Source organism: Lolium rigidum, chromosome 2, assembly GCF_022539505.1.
Source record: "Lolium rigidum isolate FL_2022 chromosome 2, APGP_CSIRO_Lrig_0.1, whole genome shotgun sequence".
NCBI classification, from domain to species: domain Eukaryota; kingdom Viridiplantae; phylum Streptophyta; class Magnoliopsida; order Poales; family Poaceae; genus Lolium; species Lolium rigidum.
Window position 1 is genome coordinate 115,010,525 of NC_061509.1, and position 20,550 is coordinate 115,031,074.

The window sequence follows — 20,550 nt, forward strand, 5'->3', positions numbered from 1 at the left end:
AAGACTCTCGAGATTGTTCCATGAGTTTAAGCGATTGTTTCTTCGTGAACTGAAGTTGCTGTCGAAGTTCTTGCAAGTCTTCCGACAAAGGTGTGCTTGAGGGACCTTCACGGAAATTGTCATCGGTTTTTACTTTCTTCGACAAGGAAGACGCAGGGGCAGCATCAGGAGAAGAAGGATTTGTTGAATAGTTATCAAATATGAACTGGAAAAGAAAATCCCCGAATCAACGATAGCACCAGAAGGAATTTCATTGATCATGAAATATTTACATAGTCATTACAAAAGAAGTTCTCTCAAGGGACTAGCAAGGTAATTGTCGCCAAGGCTAAAGTGACGACAATAGCAAAAGAAGTAAAGAAAGCAAAAAATAGAAAAGACAGAGGCATGCAACTAGACCTCCGGTCTTGAAGAGCTAGGAGTAGAAGATGGCTTGATTCCGAGATAGGCCAAGATCTTCTTCGTGTTAAGCTTTGCCGCCTTGATCAAGGATCGCCATTTGACTTGTTCTATCTGCTCCGTGTCGCCGACTTTAGCCCAGTCAATAGTCTGCTGACTGTCAGCAACTAGGGCAACAGTGCTTTCCACGGCAACCTTCATGTTCTCATGGCGCATCTTCAACCCAAGATCCTCGGGAGGATTAAAGCACTTGGCAAGGCCTAGGAAAGTTGCGGGCTCCTCTTTCTTCGGGAAGAAGTAAGGGAAAAGCTTCGACAATCCCGCTTTGGCTTCATCCATGCCTTCACGCGCTTCCGCCCCATGAAACTCAAGGAATGAAACGGCATCAAGAAGAGCATCGTTGTCGGGATCTTCAAGTTCAAATTCTTGCGAGGTCCTACCTGACAACATAAAAATAGAAATTTTTGTCAACAAACAAAGTGCAAAAAAGGAAAATCCAAAGGGTATGAAATGATGCAAATACTTACCAACAAAGCGACGACTTTGTATCTTTATGCGTTTGGTGATCGCCGCTTCGCGAGCAGTTGCGCGGTTATGTGATCGCTTAGCGAAGTCTCGGCGTCATGCGGACGTTTCCGAAGATCCTCGACACCGGCGGCATCAGCCTTAGCCTTGTCGGCTTCTTGCCTAGCTTCAACCGCATCTCGATTCAGCCTTCTTACGAGCCTCTTCACATTGCTCTAACTTTAGAGCAAGCGTGTCAGCACGTTCGTTGGCTTCTATCAATTTCTCTGAAAAAAGAAAGACAAGATTAGCTACAAACGTCGACAAGTCATGCAGAAAGGAAGCAAAAAATAGTCGAGCATTACCTTCAGTCTTGCTGGCGTAATCACGGTACCCAACGAATTGGGTACCGATGCGAAGAAGCTCTTTGATCATCGGCTGTTAAGGAGAGACAAAGAAAGAAAATGTTGGCATGAGAAAAATGGCGACATATAGAGCAACCAGAGGAAATATAAACAACGACGGGAGTGTTAGCAACTTACATCATCCAAGAGAGGATTAGAAGAGCTACTCGATTGAAGAGTGAGCTCTGGATTTATTTCAACCCTTGCCCTTTTTGAGTACGGGGACAAGGGGGCTTGCCGGAGGAGTAGTAGCGCCAACATTTTGTCGAGGAGGCGACATTTCTTCTCCTTCGACTGGCGTTTCCGAAGCGACTAAAGTATGTGACGTGCTCGTTCGAGCAGCCACATCAGCAGTGGGTATCTCTTCTTCATCATCACTACGAGAAAGCGTTGACAATATAAAAAAGAAGATAGACAAGAATCTGCGAGTACAAGTAAACAAGAGAAAGAGCACTTACGAACTGACGAGAGCTTCAAGGTATGGATCATAGCCTGCCTTCTGGTGCGAAGGAACAGCTTCATCGGCCTTGGAGGTGCCGGAACTTTCGGCGCTTTTCCTTTTCCTTTTGTTTGTTGGAGAAACAGCAGGAGGAGGAGATTGAGCCGACGTAGTGGCTTCGGAGGCATCGTCCTTTTCGTCAGATCCCGCAGATTTTCGAGACTCTGCGGGTTCATTTGCAAAAGACAGAGCATCTTCGTTATCGTCGGAGATAACAGCCCTTTCTTCGACTTCCCCACCTTCAGGAAGAGGGGGAAGTGAGACAAGATTTGGGTGGTCCTGTATAAAAGAAGGCCAGAATATCAGAAAGAAGAAACAACATAAATATCAAGGCAATAGACAAATTACACGACAATGTTTACCTTGGGAAGCGCATGGGCGGCGCTGTATGGTTTTACGCGACAAGTGGAAGGGATGGAGTCTTTCTTCTTGAGAGATGAAATCCTACGGATAAGTTTATCTAAATCCTTGACTTCCAAATTCGTCGACAGTCGATCTGTGTCATCATCGCCAGCATAATTCCAGAAAGGTTTTTGCGAGCCTGAAGAGGCTGCACCCTAGTCCTAAGGAAGTACGCTGTAATCTGGATGCCTGATAATTCTTTTCCACGAGTATTTTGCAACTCATGGATGCGAGTCATCAAGGCCTCTGTCGAAGTTCTTTCTTCCTCGGTAGCTTCGCGTCCCGGGAACGGCGGCGAAAGATTTTCTCGGCACCGTCAAAAGGAGGAATGTTGTCTTCGGCGCAGCCATTGTTTTCTTCACGGATGTACAACCACTTCTTGCGCCATCCTTGAACGGAGTCGAGGAGTTTGACGTCGAAGTAGTTGACGGAGGAGCGAACGGAAATAACAACGCCGCCTATATTATAGGCGACATTGGCGAGAGCCATTACGGCGACAAAAGAAAATGCGCTTCCATAATGCCCGGTTAGGTCTGGACACCAAGGAAGGCTTCGCAGAGGGTGATAAAGATAGAAATGTGAAGGATAGAGTTGGGTGTGAGGTGGTGAAGTTGGAGACCATAAACATAAAGAAGTCCCCGAAGAAAAGGGTGAATAGGGGCGGAAAGACCGCGGATGAGATGATCAACAAAACTTACCCGATACCCCATTGGAGGGGATGGGTAGCTCTCTTCGCTGGGAAAGCAAACCGCTTTAGGCTTCTTAGTAATCCCCAGTTTCTTCATCAGGTTGAGGTCCTGGCTCGTGATCTTGGACCTCTCCCACTCCGCCGCTCCTAGATCCGCGGCAGCCATCGACGAGTCAGGTGTGCTGTGCCTGGTCAATCGACGCGGTGGCATCAACAATGGCGCGGAGGAGCAGCTACGAAGCGAAGAGCTTGAGAAGATGAGGAGCGCAGAAAGAAAATTCGCAGAGGGGAACAGAGGTGCGGCGCAAGTGAAGGACTGGACCAAGGTTGAAGACAGGTTTATATAGGGTTCGGGCGAAGCAGTGCACCGTTGGATGAAGAAATCGTGTGGTGAAAAAGGATCTTGTAGATACAAGGGTAAAAAGGTATTTTTACTGAAAGAATGGAACAGGCGTTACCGTACGTGCGCCAGGAAAAGCGGAGGACGTGTGTCCCCCACTTGCACGACGTGTCAACGTGGTGAGAACAATGGACCCACAAGGCAGGAAAAATCCCAATTATTGATAGAGATGAAGAGAATTTGACAAAGGAGAATATGTCGGCAAGAAAAATAAAAAGAGAACGGCGACAGGGTAAATCATTTGAATACTTTTGGAGCCCTTGATCAAATACAAGTTTTTGCCCAAAGGCTCGGGGGCTACTTTGAAAAAATGGAAAACTTCGAGTATGACAAGATAGAAAAGGCGAGAGCCTATGACCAAATACAAGCATTTGATCATAGCCTCGGGGGCTACTCCCATCGGGAGCGCTGGTCGCGCACCCGATAAATATAAAAATATCGAGAAGGATTATAAATATAGCGGCAAAGGATACTAATCTGTGGAGCCTACACCCAAGCACAAGTTCTTGGCTGTAGCCTCGGGGGCTACTCCCATCGGGAACGCTGTTCGCGTGCCCGATGAATTTTTCAAAAATAGAGAAACGAAGTGAGTATATTTCGAGTTACCCGAGATAACTCTACATATACTCCCATCGGGAAGACAAAATAAAGTCATCAAATATGACTCAATAAAATGTGCTATTCCAAAGGCGAAAAGCACTCGACAATATATTCTCGAACGCCAAAGTTGCGATCAATTTCTGAATGCCGCAAATTTGCGAAGGTAAGACCCCGGATCCGTTCTGCTGGGCGTGGCATCGCCAAAGACTGCGCTCTGCTACTTTTATCCGTATCAACGGATACGAAGAAAAATCCTAACGGACGCGTTAGGTACCCGATAAATTTGGCCGGGACTCGACAGAATGGTAAGACCTTAAGCGGCACCTGTCGAAGTTTACACCGGTATCCCGAGATCATGTCCAGGGACGTGATCTTGAAGTAGGTTTTTGCGGATTGCCACTAGAGCAGTTAACTAGTACCTGATCCGTCAGATGAACTAGCCCCAACTACCATTATCCCTGTACAATATAGAATTTTATGTGAAGAAGTATAAATGAAAGTTCTCGAATAAACAGTCGAGATTTTCCTTGACTCTACGATTCAAGCAAAATCTCGGGGGTACTCGACATAGGCATCCCAAATGGGCCTGCCATAGATGGTACCCGGGATTTACTGAAGGCCCATCATCCGAAGAATAAGAAGATTCGGGAGCCCAAGATATATTAAGGAAACATAGAGTTGTAATGGGAAGTGTTATTTGTAATTTGGCGGGATGAGTTAGAAATCATCCCGGACTCTGTAACTTGTACAATACGAAACCCTCGGCTCCACCTCCTATATAAGGGGGAGTCGAGGGACAAAGAAAGGATCGAATCTACTGTCAACATAACCCTAGTTTTCATAATCGCCGAGTACTTTTCGCCTAAACCTTCGAGATCTACTTGCCCTCTACTTCTAGCAAAACCCTAGTCTACAATCTGTAGGCATTGACAAGTTAATCCTTTGTCACCGGAGGCTTTCATCAAAGGACAAATTGACAGTCCGCCAGAACTGGACTTTGAATAGGTAACAGTACAGGTAATAAAAAGTCCGCGTTTACCTTTCGGAACATTATTTCTGCTGTTTTTAGGAAATATGAAAAATTACGGAATCGAAACGGAGTGGAAAAGACGCGCGAGGGCCCGTCACCACAGGCCGGCGCGGGCCCCACCCTGGCCGCGCCGACCTATGGTGACGGCGCCTCGGCGTCCCGTTTCCACTCGTTTTCGGCCTGGAACCTTCCTTTTGTCGTAAAAATATTTGCTATATGATCCCCCGGACCCCTGGAGGTCCGTAATATCGTTTTCTCGTCGTGTTTTGTTTCGAGTTGTTTTCTGCCAGATTTGTTTTGATCTAGAAGCACCATGGTCTCCAACAACAAGGACAAGGAACCTTTGAAGGAAGATATTCAAGACCCGGAGCTGAAGAAAGAAGATGCAAGAGAGGATGAGGAAGAAGTGGAGGAAGCTCCGCAGGAACACCAACAAGCCACCGTCGCAAGTATTGGCGTGATATCAAATCCATCCAACATCAAGAGGAGTGCACGAATCGCTACCGGAGGAGCGGTTCCACGTCATTACTTGGCTCCAAGGACATCTTCTCCGAGCAATTACAACCCTTACCGCAATCTAATCTACGATCGTCAAACTGAAAGGACCTCCAAGGTAGTGTTGCCAAGTAATTGGGATATAAATCGTTCTGACAATGCAGGAGAGATGAAATCTGAAGCTGAAGGATGGGGAAACAATTCTAAGAGTTGGGATTCACCACCGGACATGATTATGAGCCGCGTTGAGCACAACTCAGAGATGATTCGCAACCTCACCTATGAAATTGAAGGTTTACAGGAGCTTGTCAGGAAGCTTGTCGAGAAGAATCCATCACCATCATCACCGAAGGAGTAATTCATCATCGGTATTGGCATCCCCTTGGTTTGTTCCAAGCTTGGGGGAGTGCCGCGGTATCACATCATCACTACCTTTATCTTTTACTATCAAGTAGCGTCATATCATGAGTAGGGAAGTTATCATATGGAATAGTATGCAATGTGGAAGTATCTCTCTTAGTTAGTTATCTATGTATCCGTTGGTGTGAGTTATCGTTATGGAATATTAATGAGAAGTCTTATCATTTACTTTTTGCACACCTTATTTTAGTTTGCAATCTCCATTATATGATTACTCTTGACATGAGTATTGATATCACTTTGGGAGCATCAAGTAAATCTATTTGGTTTTGGCAAACTTAGCATTGGTCAATAGCAACAACATCTTGATGTTTAATAGAAGAGAGAAATACACTTAGATACATTACTCTATTATCTCTATGCTTAGTATTCTAAAGTTAAAATTGCTTGTGCTTATGAGAAAGATGCATGATTGTTTCTATCATATGTATATTTGTTTGTTTCCCTCAACCTTTATGCTTGCTATCAAACCTTGCTAGCCAAAGACACAGTATCGAGAGGAGATGCTTCTCATACATCCATAACCTCAGACCAAACCTATGCCATTTGTGTCCACCATACCTACCTACTACATGGTATTTTCTGCCATTCCAAGTAAATACTTCATGTGCTACCTTTAAATAATTCAAACTACTACTCCTTATTTGTGTCAATGTTTTATAGCTCATGAGGAAGTATGTGGTGTTTTATCTTTCAATCTTGTTGGGCGGACTTTCACCAATGGACTAGCGGCACATCCGCTTATCCAATAATTTTGCAAAAAGAGCTGGCAATGGGATTCCCAGTCCCGAATTAATTAACTTAAATAGACACTCCTCCATGGTTTGTGATTGTTGGACGGCACCCGAAGGATTCGGTTAGCCATGGCTTGTGTGAGCAAAGGTTGGGGGGAGTGTCATCATCATAATAAAATTTAAATAAAAAGGCACTCCTTCATGGTATGTGATTGTTGGCAGGCACCCGAGGATTCGGTTAGCCATGGTTTGAGAAAGAAAGGTTGGAAGGAGTGCCAACCAAAAATAAATAAAATGGGAGCCGCTCTTGTGAGTCCGGTTGATGAGGTAGTTAGAGTGCCCGCTACCATTCGTTGACAACAACAAACACCGCTCAAAATCTTACTTTTATGCTCTTTATATGATTTCAAAACTTGAAAAGCTCTAGCGCATGATTTAATCCCTGCTTCCCTCTGCGAAGGGCCTGTCTTTTACTTTTATGTTGAGTCAGTAAACCTATTTCCCTCTATCTCAAGCAAGCAATTGAGTTGATGTGAACCAATCATTTATGCTATGATTCAGTTAATCATGTCTTTTATACTTTCTTGTTTAGTACCAATTTTATCTGAATGAATATGACTTTGAAGTTATCAATGATTATGAAGAGATTGTCATGCTTAAATATGAAGGCTCAGCTATAAAATCTAATATGAAAGCTTTGCTCAGAAGTACAATCCGTTAGTAGTTCTCTGACCAAGAACAAAGTTTGCCATCACCAACTATGATTTCTTATGCACCTTTACTTGTGATTTCTCTTTACCTATTTACGGATGAGTTATATGAGGAAGTTGTTTACTAGAATGTCTTGTGTGAATGAATATGATGCTTCTTGTCCGTATTTTATTTATCGACTCTTCACTCCATAAACATGTGGTCTTGTTTATCGAGCTCAGTTTCGCTTGGGGACAAGCGAGGTCTAAGCTTGGGGGGAGTTGATACGTCCAATTTGCATCACTATTTTGTATCATAATTTGCTGTTATTCATTGATATATTTCATATTGGGACAAAATACTTATGTTATTTCATCTATTTTGCATGTTTCATCATTATTGGAGGACCAAGCACCGGAGCCAGGATTCTGCTAGAAAAAGCACCGTCAGAACGCAATATTTCGGAAGATCGACTGTGGAAGGGAATTTCGCGTAAATTCCTATTTTTCCAGATGACGGAGGGAGCCAGAAGGGGGAGCAAAGAGGAGCCACTGTGGGCCCAGACCCTAGGGCGGCGCGGCCCAGGGCCTGGCCGCGCCACCCTGTGGTCGCAGGGGCCCCACGGCCCCTTTCGCCTCCTTTTCTTCGCGTACTCCTTCGTCCCGAAAACCTAAGCCACGAGAGAGGACCTCACGAAGGGTTACAGCCGCCTTGCGGGGCGGAGAACACCAGAGAGAAAAGAGCTCTCCGGCGGGCAGGAATCCGCCGGGGAAATTCCCTCCCGGAGGGGGAAATCGACGCCATCGCCATCATCATCGAGCGGGACATCATCTCCATCATCATCATCATCATCATCATCATCATCATCTCCACCATCTACACCGCCATCACCACCGCTGCACCTCGTCACCGCTGTAACAATTCGGGTTAAATCTTGATTGTTTGATAGGGGAAACTCTCCCGGTGTTATTCTATACTTGTTGTAGATGCTATTGAGTGAAACCATTGAACCAAGGTTTATGTTCAGATTGTTATTCATCATCATATCACCTCTGATTGTATTCCATATGATGTCTCGTGAGTAGTTCGTTTAGTTCTTGAGGACATGGGTGAAGTCTAAATGCTAGTAGTGAATTATGGTTGAGTAATATTCAATGTTATGATATTTAAGTTGTGGTGTCATTCTTCTAGTGGTGTCGTGTGAACGTCGACTACACGACACTTCACCATTTATGGGCCTAGGGGAGTGCATCTTGTATTCGGTTGCTAATTGCGGGGTTGCCGGAGTGACAGAAACCTAAGCCCCGTTAGTATATCGATGCAAGAGGGATCGCAGGATCTCGAGTTTAAGGTCTGTGGTTAGATTTATCTTAATTACTTTCTTGTAGTTGCGGATGCTTGCAAGGGGTATAATCACAAGTATGTATTAGTCCTAGGAAGGGCGGTGCATTAGCATAGGTTCACCCACACAACACTTATCAAAACAATGAAGATTAATTAGCCACATGAAGCGAAAGTACTAGACTAAAATCCCCGTGTGTCCTCGAGAACGTTTGGTCATTATAAGTAAACAAACCGGCTTGTCCTTTGTGCTAAAAAGGATTGGGCCACTTGCTGCAATTATTTCTCTCGCATTTTATTTACTTGTACTTTATTTATCCGCAATATCAAAACCCCACGAATACTTGTCTGTGAGCATTTACAGTGAATCCTTCATCGAAACTGCTTGTCAACACCTTCTGCTCCTCGTTGGGTTCGACACTCTTATTTATCGAAAGTACTACGATACACCCCCTATACTTGTGGGTCATCACCCCTTTCTTCGAGGGTTTCTTCCGGGTAAGCATCATGCTGCCTAGATCGCATCTTGCGATCTAGGCAGTACGCGTTTATTCCTCTACCTTGTGCTGCTCGTGCTGAAGCGTTGTTGATGGCGAGCAACACTATTTTATCCTTTGGTGTTTAGGGGCTTGCATTGGTGCTTTCTCGTGCATACATGCGCTCCTTGCTCCGCAGGGATTAGTTTAATATCTGCATAGTTAGGCCTTATGCTGGGGTCGGACGATCCGGTAGTGCGTTAGGTGTTGTTTACCGGCCCTACAAGGGATGTTCCGGGAATCAACGTTATGTTGGTTTTTAGGCCTCTCGTAGGGGTAGTTTGCATCATCTTTCGTATCTGCTAGGCCCGATCACACGTAGGACGTTCCGGTTATGCGGTGAAAACCCTAAACTGTTGTAGATCGCTTTAGCTTTGTTTTGATCAAGCAGGATCCCCATGTCATTGCAAATCCAACATGAACCATGGGGCGATCGGCTCTTTGAGCCGATCCACAGGGCAACCTGAGAGCCGATAGGGCTCGTATTTAATGTTTACGTGTCTACCATGCAGGAACAATCGAAGCACTCTAACACCTTCCTGATCGGGTCTAGGTCAGGTGGCACGCCCTAGCAACCGCCATGACGTGGCTGGAAGACTTGCGGGACGACGCGAGGTGCCAGGGTCCACTAAGCGGCCTTGGGAGCCTCCCGGCTCTTCGTGTTGCTTAACCATTGCCCGCCGGTGGGTTTTGGCAGGTAACAGCAATGTTTCTACTCCTAGTGCAAAGCGTGCAAAATTGCCTGAAACTGCTGAAACTGTTTTTGATAATAGTGCTGAAATTTTTCAGAATGCTGTAGATCATAATGGTTTAGATTTTGATGATTGTCATATTACTGAAGTTATTAAGTTCTTACAAAAACTTGCTAGAAGTCCTAATGCTAGTGCTATAAATTTAGCCTTTACAAAACATATTACAAATGCTCTCATTAAAGCTAGGGAAGAGAAATTAAAACTTGAAGCTTCTATCCCTAGGAAGTTAGAAGATGGTTGGGAGCCCATCATTAAGATGAAATTAAATGATTTTGAATGTAATGCTTTATGTGATCTTGGTGCAAGTATTTCTGTTATGCCTAAGAAAATTTATGATATGCTTGACTTGCCACCATTGAAAATTGTTATTTGGATGTTAATTTTGCTGATAATTCTCTAAAGAAACCTTTGGGGAGGATTGATAATGTTTGCATTACGGTTAACAATAACCTTGTCCCCGTTGATTTTGTTGTCTTGGATATTGAATGCAATGCATCTTGTCCTATTGTCTTGGGAAGACCCTTTCTTCGAACTGTTGGTGCTGTTATTGATATGAAAGAAGGAAATATTAAGTATCAATTTCCTCTCAAGAAAGGTATGGAACACTTCCCTAGAAAAGAGAATGAAGTTGCCTTTTGATTCTATCATTAGAACAAATTATGATGTTGATGCTTCTTCTCTTGATGTTACTTGATTTGCACCTTCTGCGCCTAGCTGAAAGGCGTTAAAGAAAAGCACTTCTTGGGAGATAACCCATGATTTTATTTTATTACAGTATTGTTGAGTCTTGGAAGTTATTACTACTGTAGCAACCTCTCATTATCATGTTTTTGTGCCAAGTAAAGTCTCTATGGTAAAGTTGATGCTAGATTTGGATTGCTGCGCAGAAACAAATTTCTTGTCATCATCACGAATTTGCGTAGATCTCTCTGTAGAAAAATCAAAAAAATCTGCCAATTTACGTGCGTGATCCTCATATATGTACGCTACTTTCATTAGTTTTGAGTTTTTCCGTTTGAGCAAGTTAAGTGCCTCTAGAAAATTCGTCTTTACGGACTGTTCTGTTTTGACAGATTCTGCCTTTTATTTCGCATTGCCTTTTTCGCTATGTTGAATGGATTTCTTTGTTCCATTAACTTTCAGTAGCTTTGTGCAATGTCCAGAAGTGTTAAGAATGATTATGTCACCTCTGAATATATGAATTTTTGATTATGCACTAACCCTCTAATGAGTTTGCTTTAAGTTTGGTGTGGAGGAAGTTTTCAAGGGTCAAGAGAAGAGGATGATACAATATGATCAAGAAGAGTGAAAAGTCTAAGCTTGGGGATGCCCCGGTGGTTCATCCCTGTATATTTTAAGAATAATCAAGCATCTAAGCTTGGGGATGCCCAAGGCATCCCCTTCTTCATCGACAACTTATCAGGTCACTTCTAGTGAAACTATATTTTTATTCCATCACATCTTATGTTCTTTAATTGGAGCGTCTGTTTTCTTTTATTTTTGTTTTGGTTTGAATAAAGTTGGATCCCACCATCCTTGTATTGGAGATATTACGCTCCGCTTTTTCATTTGAACACTTGTGTTCTTAGTTATGCTTTAACTAAGTTATGCTTTAACTTGTGTTCTTAGTTATGGCGAAGGCTGAAAATTGCTTCGTTGATTGCTATTTGGTTGGAATCAGAAAATGCTTCATATGGTTTGGAATAACTTGATACTTGGCAATTGTTTTGAGCTCTCATAGATCATGTTTAAGCTCTTGCATCATGTAGTTTAATCTATTAGTGGAGAACTACCATAGAGCTTGTTGAAATTTGGTTTGCATGATTGGTCTCTCTAAGGTCTAGATATTTTCTGGTGAAGTGTTTGAACAACAAGGAAGACAGTGTAGAGTCTTATAATGCTTGCAATATGTTCTTGTGTAAGTTTTGTTGTACCTGTTCATACTTGTGTTTGCTTCAAATAACCTTGCTAGCCAAAGCTTTGTACTGAGAGGAAATGCTTCTCGTGCATCCAAACACCTTGAGCCAAAACCCATGCCATTTGTGTCCACCATATCTACCTACCATGTGGTATTTTTCTGCCATTCCAAAGTAAATTACTTGAGTGCTACCTTTAAAATTTCATTCCTTTATCTTTGCAATATATAGCTCATGGGAAAATAGCTTACTATTGTGGTGATGAATATGTAGCTATGTGTCTTAGTTCTTATTAGTTGCTTGTTGAGCGGTAACCATGTTTCTAGGGACGCCATCAACTTTTTACCTTTGTTGGATATCATGTGAGTTGCTATGCATGTTCGTCTTGTCTGAAGTAAGGGTGATTTATCATGATCAAATGGTTTGAGTATGCATATGTTAGAGAAGAACATTGGGCCGCTAACCAAAGCCATGTATCATGGTGGAAGTTTTCAGTTTGGACATTCATCCTCAATCTCTTATGAGAATATTATTTGTTGTTGAATGCTTATGCATTAAAGAGGAGTCCATTATTTGTTGTCTATGTTGTCCCGGTATGGATGTCCTAAGTTGAGATCTATTAAAAAAGAGAAATCAAATGCGATTGATCTCCTTGGACCTTTGTACAGGCGGCATAGAGGTACCCCTTTGTGACACTTGGTTGAAACATATGTTATGCAATGATAATCCATGTAAATCCAAGCTAATTAGGACAAGGTGCGGGCACTATTGGTATTCTATGCATGAGGCTTGCAACTTGTAGGAAGTATTATGCATAACACATATGAATTATTACTACCGTTGACAAAATTGTTTCTATGTTTTCAAAATAAAAGCTCTAGCACAAAAATAGTAATCCATGCTTCCCTCTGCGAAGGGCCATTCTTTTACTTTATGTTGAGTCAGTTTACCTACTTCTTTCTGTCTTAGACGCAAACACTTGTGTTAACTGTGTTCATTGATTCTTACATGATTACTTATTGCACTTGTTATACTACTCTATGTTGACAATTATCCATGAGATATACATGTTACAAGTTGAAAGCAATTGCTGAAACTTAATCATCCTTTGTGTTGCTTCAATGCCTTCTACTTTGAATCTATTGCTTTATGAGTTAGCTCTTATGCAAGTCTCTTTCATACTTGTCTTGAAAGTACTATTCCTGAAAAGTTTTGCTATATGATTCATTTGTTTAGTCATTATCTCTTTGTTAGCAATCTATTGCTTCAGATCACTCCATTCATCTCATATGCTTTACAATAATATTGATCAAGATTATGTTGGTAGCATGTCACTTCAGAAATTATTTGTTGTTATCGTTTACCTACTCGAGGGCGAGTAGGAACTAAGCTTGGGGATGCTTGATACGTCTTCAACGTATCTATAATTTCTTATGTTCCATGCTACTTTTATGACAATACTCACATGTTTTATACATACTTTACATCATTATTATGCATTTTCCAGCACTAACCTATTAACAAGATGCCGAAGCGTCAGTTGCTGTTTTTTGCTGTTTTTGGTTTCAGAAATCCTACAAAGGAAATATTCTCGGAATTGGACGAAATCAACGCCCAGGGTCTTATTTTTCGCGGAAGCTTCCAGAGAGCCAGAGAGGGACCAGAGGGGGGCCCTGGGGGCCCCACCCCACAAGGCAGCGCGGCCTGGCCTCTGGGCACGCCGGCCTATGGGGGCCACCCCCTGGCCCCTTCGAGGCTGCCCTTTCGCCTACTTAAAGCCTCCGTCGCGAAAACCCTATTACTGAGAGCCACGATACGGAAATACTTCCAGAGACGCCGCCGCCGCCAATCCCATCTCGGGGGATTCAGGAGATCGCCTCCGGCACCCTGCCGGAGAGGGGAATCATCACCGGAGGGCTCTACATCATCATGCCCGCCTCCGGATTGATGCGTGAGTAGTTCATCCTTGGACTATGGGTCCATAGCAGTAGCAAGTTGGTTGTCTTCTCCTCTTGTGCTATCATGTTTAGATCTTGTGAGCTGCCTAACATGATCAAGATCATCTATTTGTAATCCTACATGTTGATTAGCAATCTATCATATATGTGTTGTTTATGTTCTTGCATGCTCTCCGTTGCTAGTAGAGGCTCTGGCCAAGTTGATACTTGTAACTCCAATAGGGGGTATTTATGCTCGATAGTGGGTTCATGCCTCCATTGAATCTGGGACAGTGACGTGAAAGTTCTAAGGTTGTGGATGTGCTGTTGCTACTAGGGATAAAACATCAATGCTTTGTCTAAGGATATTTGTGTTGATTACATTACGCACCGTACTTAATGCAATTGTCTGTTGTTTGCAACTTAATACTGGAAGGGGTGCGGATGCTAACCTGAAGGTGGACTATTTAGGCATAGATGCATGCTGGATGGTGGTCTATGTTCTTTGTCGTAATGCCCTGATTAAATCTCATAGTGATCATCATGATATGTATTGAATCTTTATTTGTCAATTGCCCACCTGTAATTTGTTCACCCAGCATGTTATTTATCTTAGGGATTTCTATTTTTGTGCCCCTGCTTCGTTAGTTGTACTCAGTTTTCCCCAGCTCGTTAGTTTTTCCTCAGTTTTCCCCTCCCTCTAGTTTGAAACCCCTCGAAGACGCGGGTTGCCGTCAGGTCAGAGGCCTTACCATTACCGTCAGGGCAGTTCCTCTCTGACCGTCTCGTGCTGACGGGTAGCCATCCATCTATCGCTGACGCGTGGGCCATTTTATTTCCTGATTGTATACGCGGTGCTGCCAATGACAAATGGGGCCGCTCTATGGGGCTGCCGCAGCCAATGACTAGTGGGTCGTCTATTTATTTATAGAAAATTATATATTGCCTCTCTGTGGGGCCTCCGCAGCCAATGACCGCTGTGGTCGTCTGATACGTCTCAAACGTATCTATAATTTCTTATGTTCCATGCCACATTATTGATGATATCTACATGTTTTATGCATACTTTATATCAAATTATGGCATTTATTGGACTAACCTATTAACAAGATGCCACAGTGCCAGTTTCTGTTTATTATGTCTGTTTATTGCAGAAAAGGCCCAAAAACCAAAGTGCTCGGAAAAATCCAGAAAAATTACAGAAATTCTATTTCATCGGAAGACTCACGGAGCCAGAAGGGCAAGCCAGGGGCGGCGCGGCGCGGAGGGTGGTCACCCCACCCTATGGGGTGGGCCCCTCGGGACTCTTCCGACTCCGACTCTTCGCCTATTTAAGCCGTCGTGACCTAAAACTTCGACACCACTGTACGAAACTCCAGAAAGACTCCAGGGGCGCCGCCACATCGCGAAACTCCAATTCGGGGGACAGAAGTCTCTGTTCCGGCACCCTACCGGACGGGGAATTGCCCCCGGAGTCATCTCCACCGCCGTCTCCACCGCCATCTTCACCGCCATCGCTGTCTCCATGATGAGGAGGGAGTAATTCACCCCTGGGGCTGAGGGCTCTACCGTAGCTATGTGGTTAATCTCTCTCTCTGTACTTCAATACAATGATCTCATGAGCTGCTTTACATGATTGAGATCCATATGATGAGCTTTGTATCGCTACTAGTTATGTGCTACTCATGTGATGTTATTAAAGTAGTCTATTCCTCCTGCATGGTGTAAAGGTGACTAGTGTGTGCACCGTGTGGTTCTTGTCATAGATTATGATCATGATCTCTCGTAGATTGTGGAGTTAATTATCATTATGATAGTATTGATGTGATCTATTCCTCCTTTCATAGTGTAATGTGGACAGTGTGTGCACTATGTTAGTTCTTGGTTTATTTTGCAATGATCTATTATGCTCTAAGGTTATTTAAATATGAACATTGAATTGTGGAGCTTGTTAACTCCGGCATTGAGGGTTCGTGTAATCCTACGCAATGTGTTCATCATCCAACAAGAGTATATGTAGCACATATGAGAAAGAGTTATTTATTATGCGATCAATGTTGAGAGTGTCCACTAGTGAAAGTATGATCCCTAGGTCTTGTTCCTAAATACTGAAATCGCTGCTTGTTTACTATTCTACTGCATGTTTACTTCCCGCAATATTACTACCATCAACTGCACGCCAGCAAGCACTTTTCTGGCGCCGTACTACTACTCATACTTATTCATACCACCTGTATTTCACTATCTCTTCGCCGAACTAGTGCACCTATTAGGTGTGTTGGGGACACAAGAGACTTCTTGCTTTGTGGTTGCAGGGTTGCTTGAGAGGATATCTTTGACCTCTTCCTCCCTGAGTTCGATAAACCTTGGGTAATCCACTTAAGGGAAACTTGCTCGCTGTTCTACAAACCTCTCGCTCTTGGAGGCCCAACACCTGTCTACAAGAATAGAAGCACCCGTAGACATCAAGCTATTTTCCGGCGCCGTTGCCGGGGAGGAAAGGTAAAAGGCACTCATACTTCGGTTCCAGTGTAACGTGCATTTTCTGGCGCCATTGTGTGTGCGCTCGAAGCTATTTCCTTTAGATCCTGCAATTGCATCTTTTTGTTTCTTGTTTTTATTTTCACTAGTTAGGCATAATGGAAAACAACAAAAAATTTGGTGATCTTTTTAATCTTTTTCCTAATTTAGAATTGTTTGATGCGAAAATTAAAAAACCTATGGAACCTTATTTACATGATAGTAGCAATGTTATTAGTATGAATGCAGTTACTTCTAATGCTATAAAGAAGTCTAAGCTTGGGGAAGCTGGTTTTTGTGATCTTTTTAGCTTCCCATCTTTAGGGGAGAAAATTTGCTCTGATAATATTTTATCTCCCATATGCGATAACTCTAATGATGCTTCTGATATTTTAAATCCACCTGCTGAAAGTATTCCTTACAAGATACCTATGAAAATTATTGAACGTGTTATGGATAACCGCTGTGAAGGGGATGGAAATGTTCATCCTGAAGATCATTTACGGTTTTTGCATGAATTATGCGGGTTATTCAAGTGTGCAGGTATTTCAATGGATGAAGTTAGGAAGAAATTATTTGTTATGTCGCTATCTGGTGAAGCGGCGCATTGGTATAAACTGCTGAAGGACGGGCGCTCTCTTGATTGGAAGGATATTGTGCCTCTATTTTATTCCAAGTTCTATCCTCCAAGTGAAATTCACAAAGATCGAAACCGTATATATAATTTGGGGCCTCATGATGGAGAGAATATTGCCCAAGCATGGGAGAGATTGAAGTCCTTAATGCTCAAATGCCCCAATCATGAGTTTCCAGGTAATATCATCATTGATAATTTCTATGCAAGACTTTCTTTTCAGGATAAAACCTTGTTGGATACTTCTTGCTCTGGATCATTCACACGCAATAAAGAAGAGTTTAAATGGGACCTTCTTAATCGGATTCAGGAGAACGCTGAAGATTGGGAGAACAACAAAGGTGAAGAGTCGGTATAAATTATGATTATGAATGCATTGAAACTTTTATGGATACTCGATAAATTTCGAGATATGAGTGCTACTTATGGTCTTGACTCTCAAGTTGCTGCAAATCTTTATAAATCCTTTGCTTCTCATTTAGAATTGCCTAAAAAGAATTTTGATAAGTATCATGAACCTTTTAAAGAGGCTTGCATGAAGAATGACATTGTTGTTAATGATTGCAATAAGCATGCTCAAACTCCTAAGAATGCTATTTCCTATAAGCATGTTAATTTTTGTGGAATGCATAGACCTTGTGGAATTAATCAAATCGAAGATGAATATTGTATCCATCATAGGAATGAAAAAACTAGGAAGTGGTCTAGGGCTCTAGATGATCTAGGTAAAAAAGTTTGTGCCCTCTATCCTTTTATTTGTGAAGTTTGCCATGAAGTGGGTAATTTTAATTTTCAATGCCCCTCCAATGATAATTTGAACCCAATGAGTGCTGCAAATTTGTATTGTGATGATGAAATTACTCCTAATCAGCATGATGAACTTACTTTATTTTTGTGGTGTGAAGAGCTCTCAAGAAAAATCTCTTTGTTACATATGAGTGATCTTGATATTGATGATGTCCTACATGGGTGTTTTTCTTATTGCATTGATAATAGCCATACAAATACTTACATACAAAATATTTTAGAAGATGACACCTTGACAAAATATGATAGGACCGCTGTGTGTTTTCAACTAATTTATGAAAAGGAGGGATCCTCCCAAGTTTCTTCTATTGTTTCTAAAAGAAAATCAGGTTATGCGGACAAGCCACCCTTCAAGCCTCTTCCTCCTAAAGAAGGGAACGAGGAGAAGGAAGAGAAGAAGAAGAAGAAGAAGAAGAAGAAGGGAACGAAGAAGAAGAAGAAGGAGAATAAAAAGAAAGAGGTAACGGCGTATCCCCGCGTGAATGAGATAACGCTAGGTAACCGTAAGTATGTTGCTCCTAATGATTATTGTGATAATGAATCTGAATACGATGATCTTCCTATGCCCTTTACATACATTAGCGATCATGATTTGAATGAGCACACTACTTTTGATATTACAAATCTCTGGGAAACTAATTCTGAAAATGATAATAATTGCCATAGTGTCGTTGCTATCCATGCTTCCTCCCATAATGATATAGAAAGCTCGAAGCTTGGGGAAGAGGTGTTTGAAAATCCTTTTGCTACTGGTCATTATGTTCTTGATACATCTCCTTCTAATAACAATGATGGTATGGTCATAGATAAATCGACTGTGAAAGATAACTATTCTATTTCTTATGATGACATTGTGCCTCCGATCTTTGATGATTATTATAAAGAATGCTATGATATAGGTTATAACTATCCTTATGAAACTTGTCATAGTCATGATTGGATTACCAAAAACAATTCGTTTAATATGCAACTTGTTTACCATGTTCAAATTCTTGATAATAATCTTGCTCTTTTAAGTGATGGGTATATTGTGGATTTCATCAATGATGCTACTGAAAGTTATTATGAGAGAGGGAAATATAATTATATGCATCTTAATAATATTAAGTTTCCCCTCTTCATGTTGAGAATCTTGAAGTTACTCGTGTTTTATCCTCTTATGCTTCTCACTTTGTTCTTCATGAATTCATTTTTATACAAGATTCCTTTGCATAGGAAGTGTGTTAGACTCAAATGCTCTCTTTTGCCTCAACTTTTATTTCTTGCGAGTGCATCATTAAAACTGCTAAGCCCATCTTAATGGCTATAAAGAAAGAACTTCTTGGGAGATAACCCATGTGTTATTTTGCTACAGTACTTTGTTTTATATTTGTGTTTTGGAAGTTGTTTACTACTGTAGCAACCTCTCCTTATCTTATTTTTATTGCATTGTTGTGCCAAGTAAAGTCTTTGATAGAAAGGTTGATACTAGATTTGGATTACTGCAGCAGAAACAGATTTCTTGTCGTCACGAATCTGGGCCTAATTCTCTGTAGGTAACTCAGAAAATTATGCCAATTTACTTGAGTGATCCTCAGATATGTACGCAACTTTCATTCAATTTGAGAATTTTCATCTGAGCAAGTCTGGTGCCATTTTAAAATTCGTCTTTACGGACTGTTCTGTTTTGACAGATTCTGCCTTTTATTTTGCATTGCCTCTTTTTCTGTGTTGGATGGATTTCTTTGTTCCATCAACCTTCAGAAGCTTTGTGCAATGTCCAGAAGTGTTAAGAATGATTGTGTCACCTCTGAACATGTGAGTTTTTGATTATGCACTAACCCTCTAATGAGTTGTTTTGAGTTTGGTGTGGAGGAAGTTTTCAAGGGTCAAGAGAGGAGGATGATATACTACGATCAAGAAGAATGAAAAGTCTAAGCTTGGGGATGCCCCGGTGGTTCATCCCTGCATATTTCAAGAAGACTCAAGCATCTAAGCTTGGGGATGCCCAAGGCATCCCCTTCTTCATCGACAAAGTATCAGGTTCCTTCTCTTGAAACTATATTTTTATTCAGTCACATCTTATGTACTTTACTTGGAGCGTCTGTATGTTTTTGTTTTTGTTTTTGTTTGAATAAATGCTTGTGTGGGAGAGAGACATGCTCCGCTGGTTCGTATGAACACATGTGTTCTTAGCTTTTAATGTTCAATGGCGAAGGTTGAAACTGCTTCGTTAATTGTTATATGGTTGGAAACGGGAAATGCTACATGTAGTAATTGGTATAATGTCTTGAATAATGTGATGCTTGGCAATTGTTGTGCTCATATAGATCTTGTTTAAGCTCTTGCATCATCTACCTTGTACCCATTAATGAATAATTACATAGAGCTCGTTAAAATTTGGTTTGCATGATTGGTCTCTCTAAGTCTAGATATTTTCTGGTTGAGGTGTTTGAACAACAAGGAGACGATGTAAAGTCTTATAATGCTTACAATATGTTTATATGTGAGTCTTGCTGCACCATTTCATACTTGAGTTTGCTTCAAATAACCTTGCTAGCCTAAACCTTGTATCGAGAGGGAATACTTCTCATGCATCCAAATACTTGAGCCAATATTCATGCCATTTGTGTCCACCATACCTACCTACTACATGGTATTTCTCCGCCATTCCAAAGTAAATTGCTTGAGTGCTACCTTTAAACCATTCAAAATTTATCACCTCTGATTTGTGTCAATGTTTTATAGCTCATGAGGAAGTATGTGGTGTTTATCTTTCAATCTTGTTGGGCAACTTTCACCAATGGACTAGTGGCTTCATCCGCTTATCCAATAATTTTGCAAAAAGAGCTGGCAATGGGAT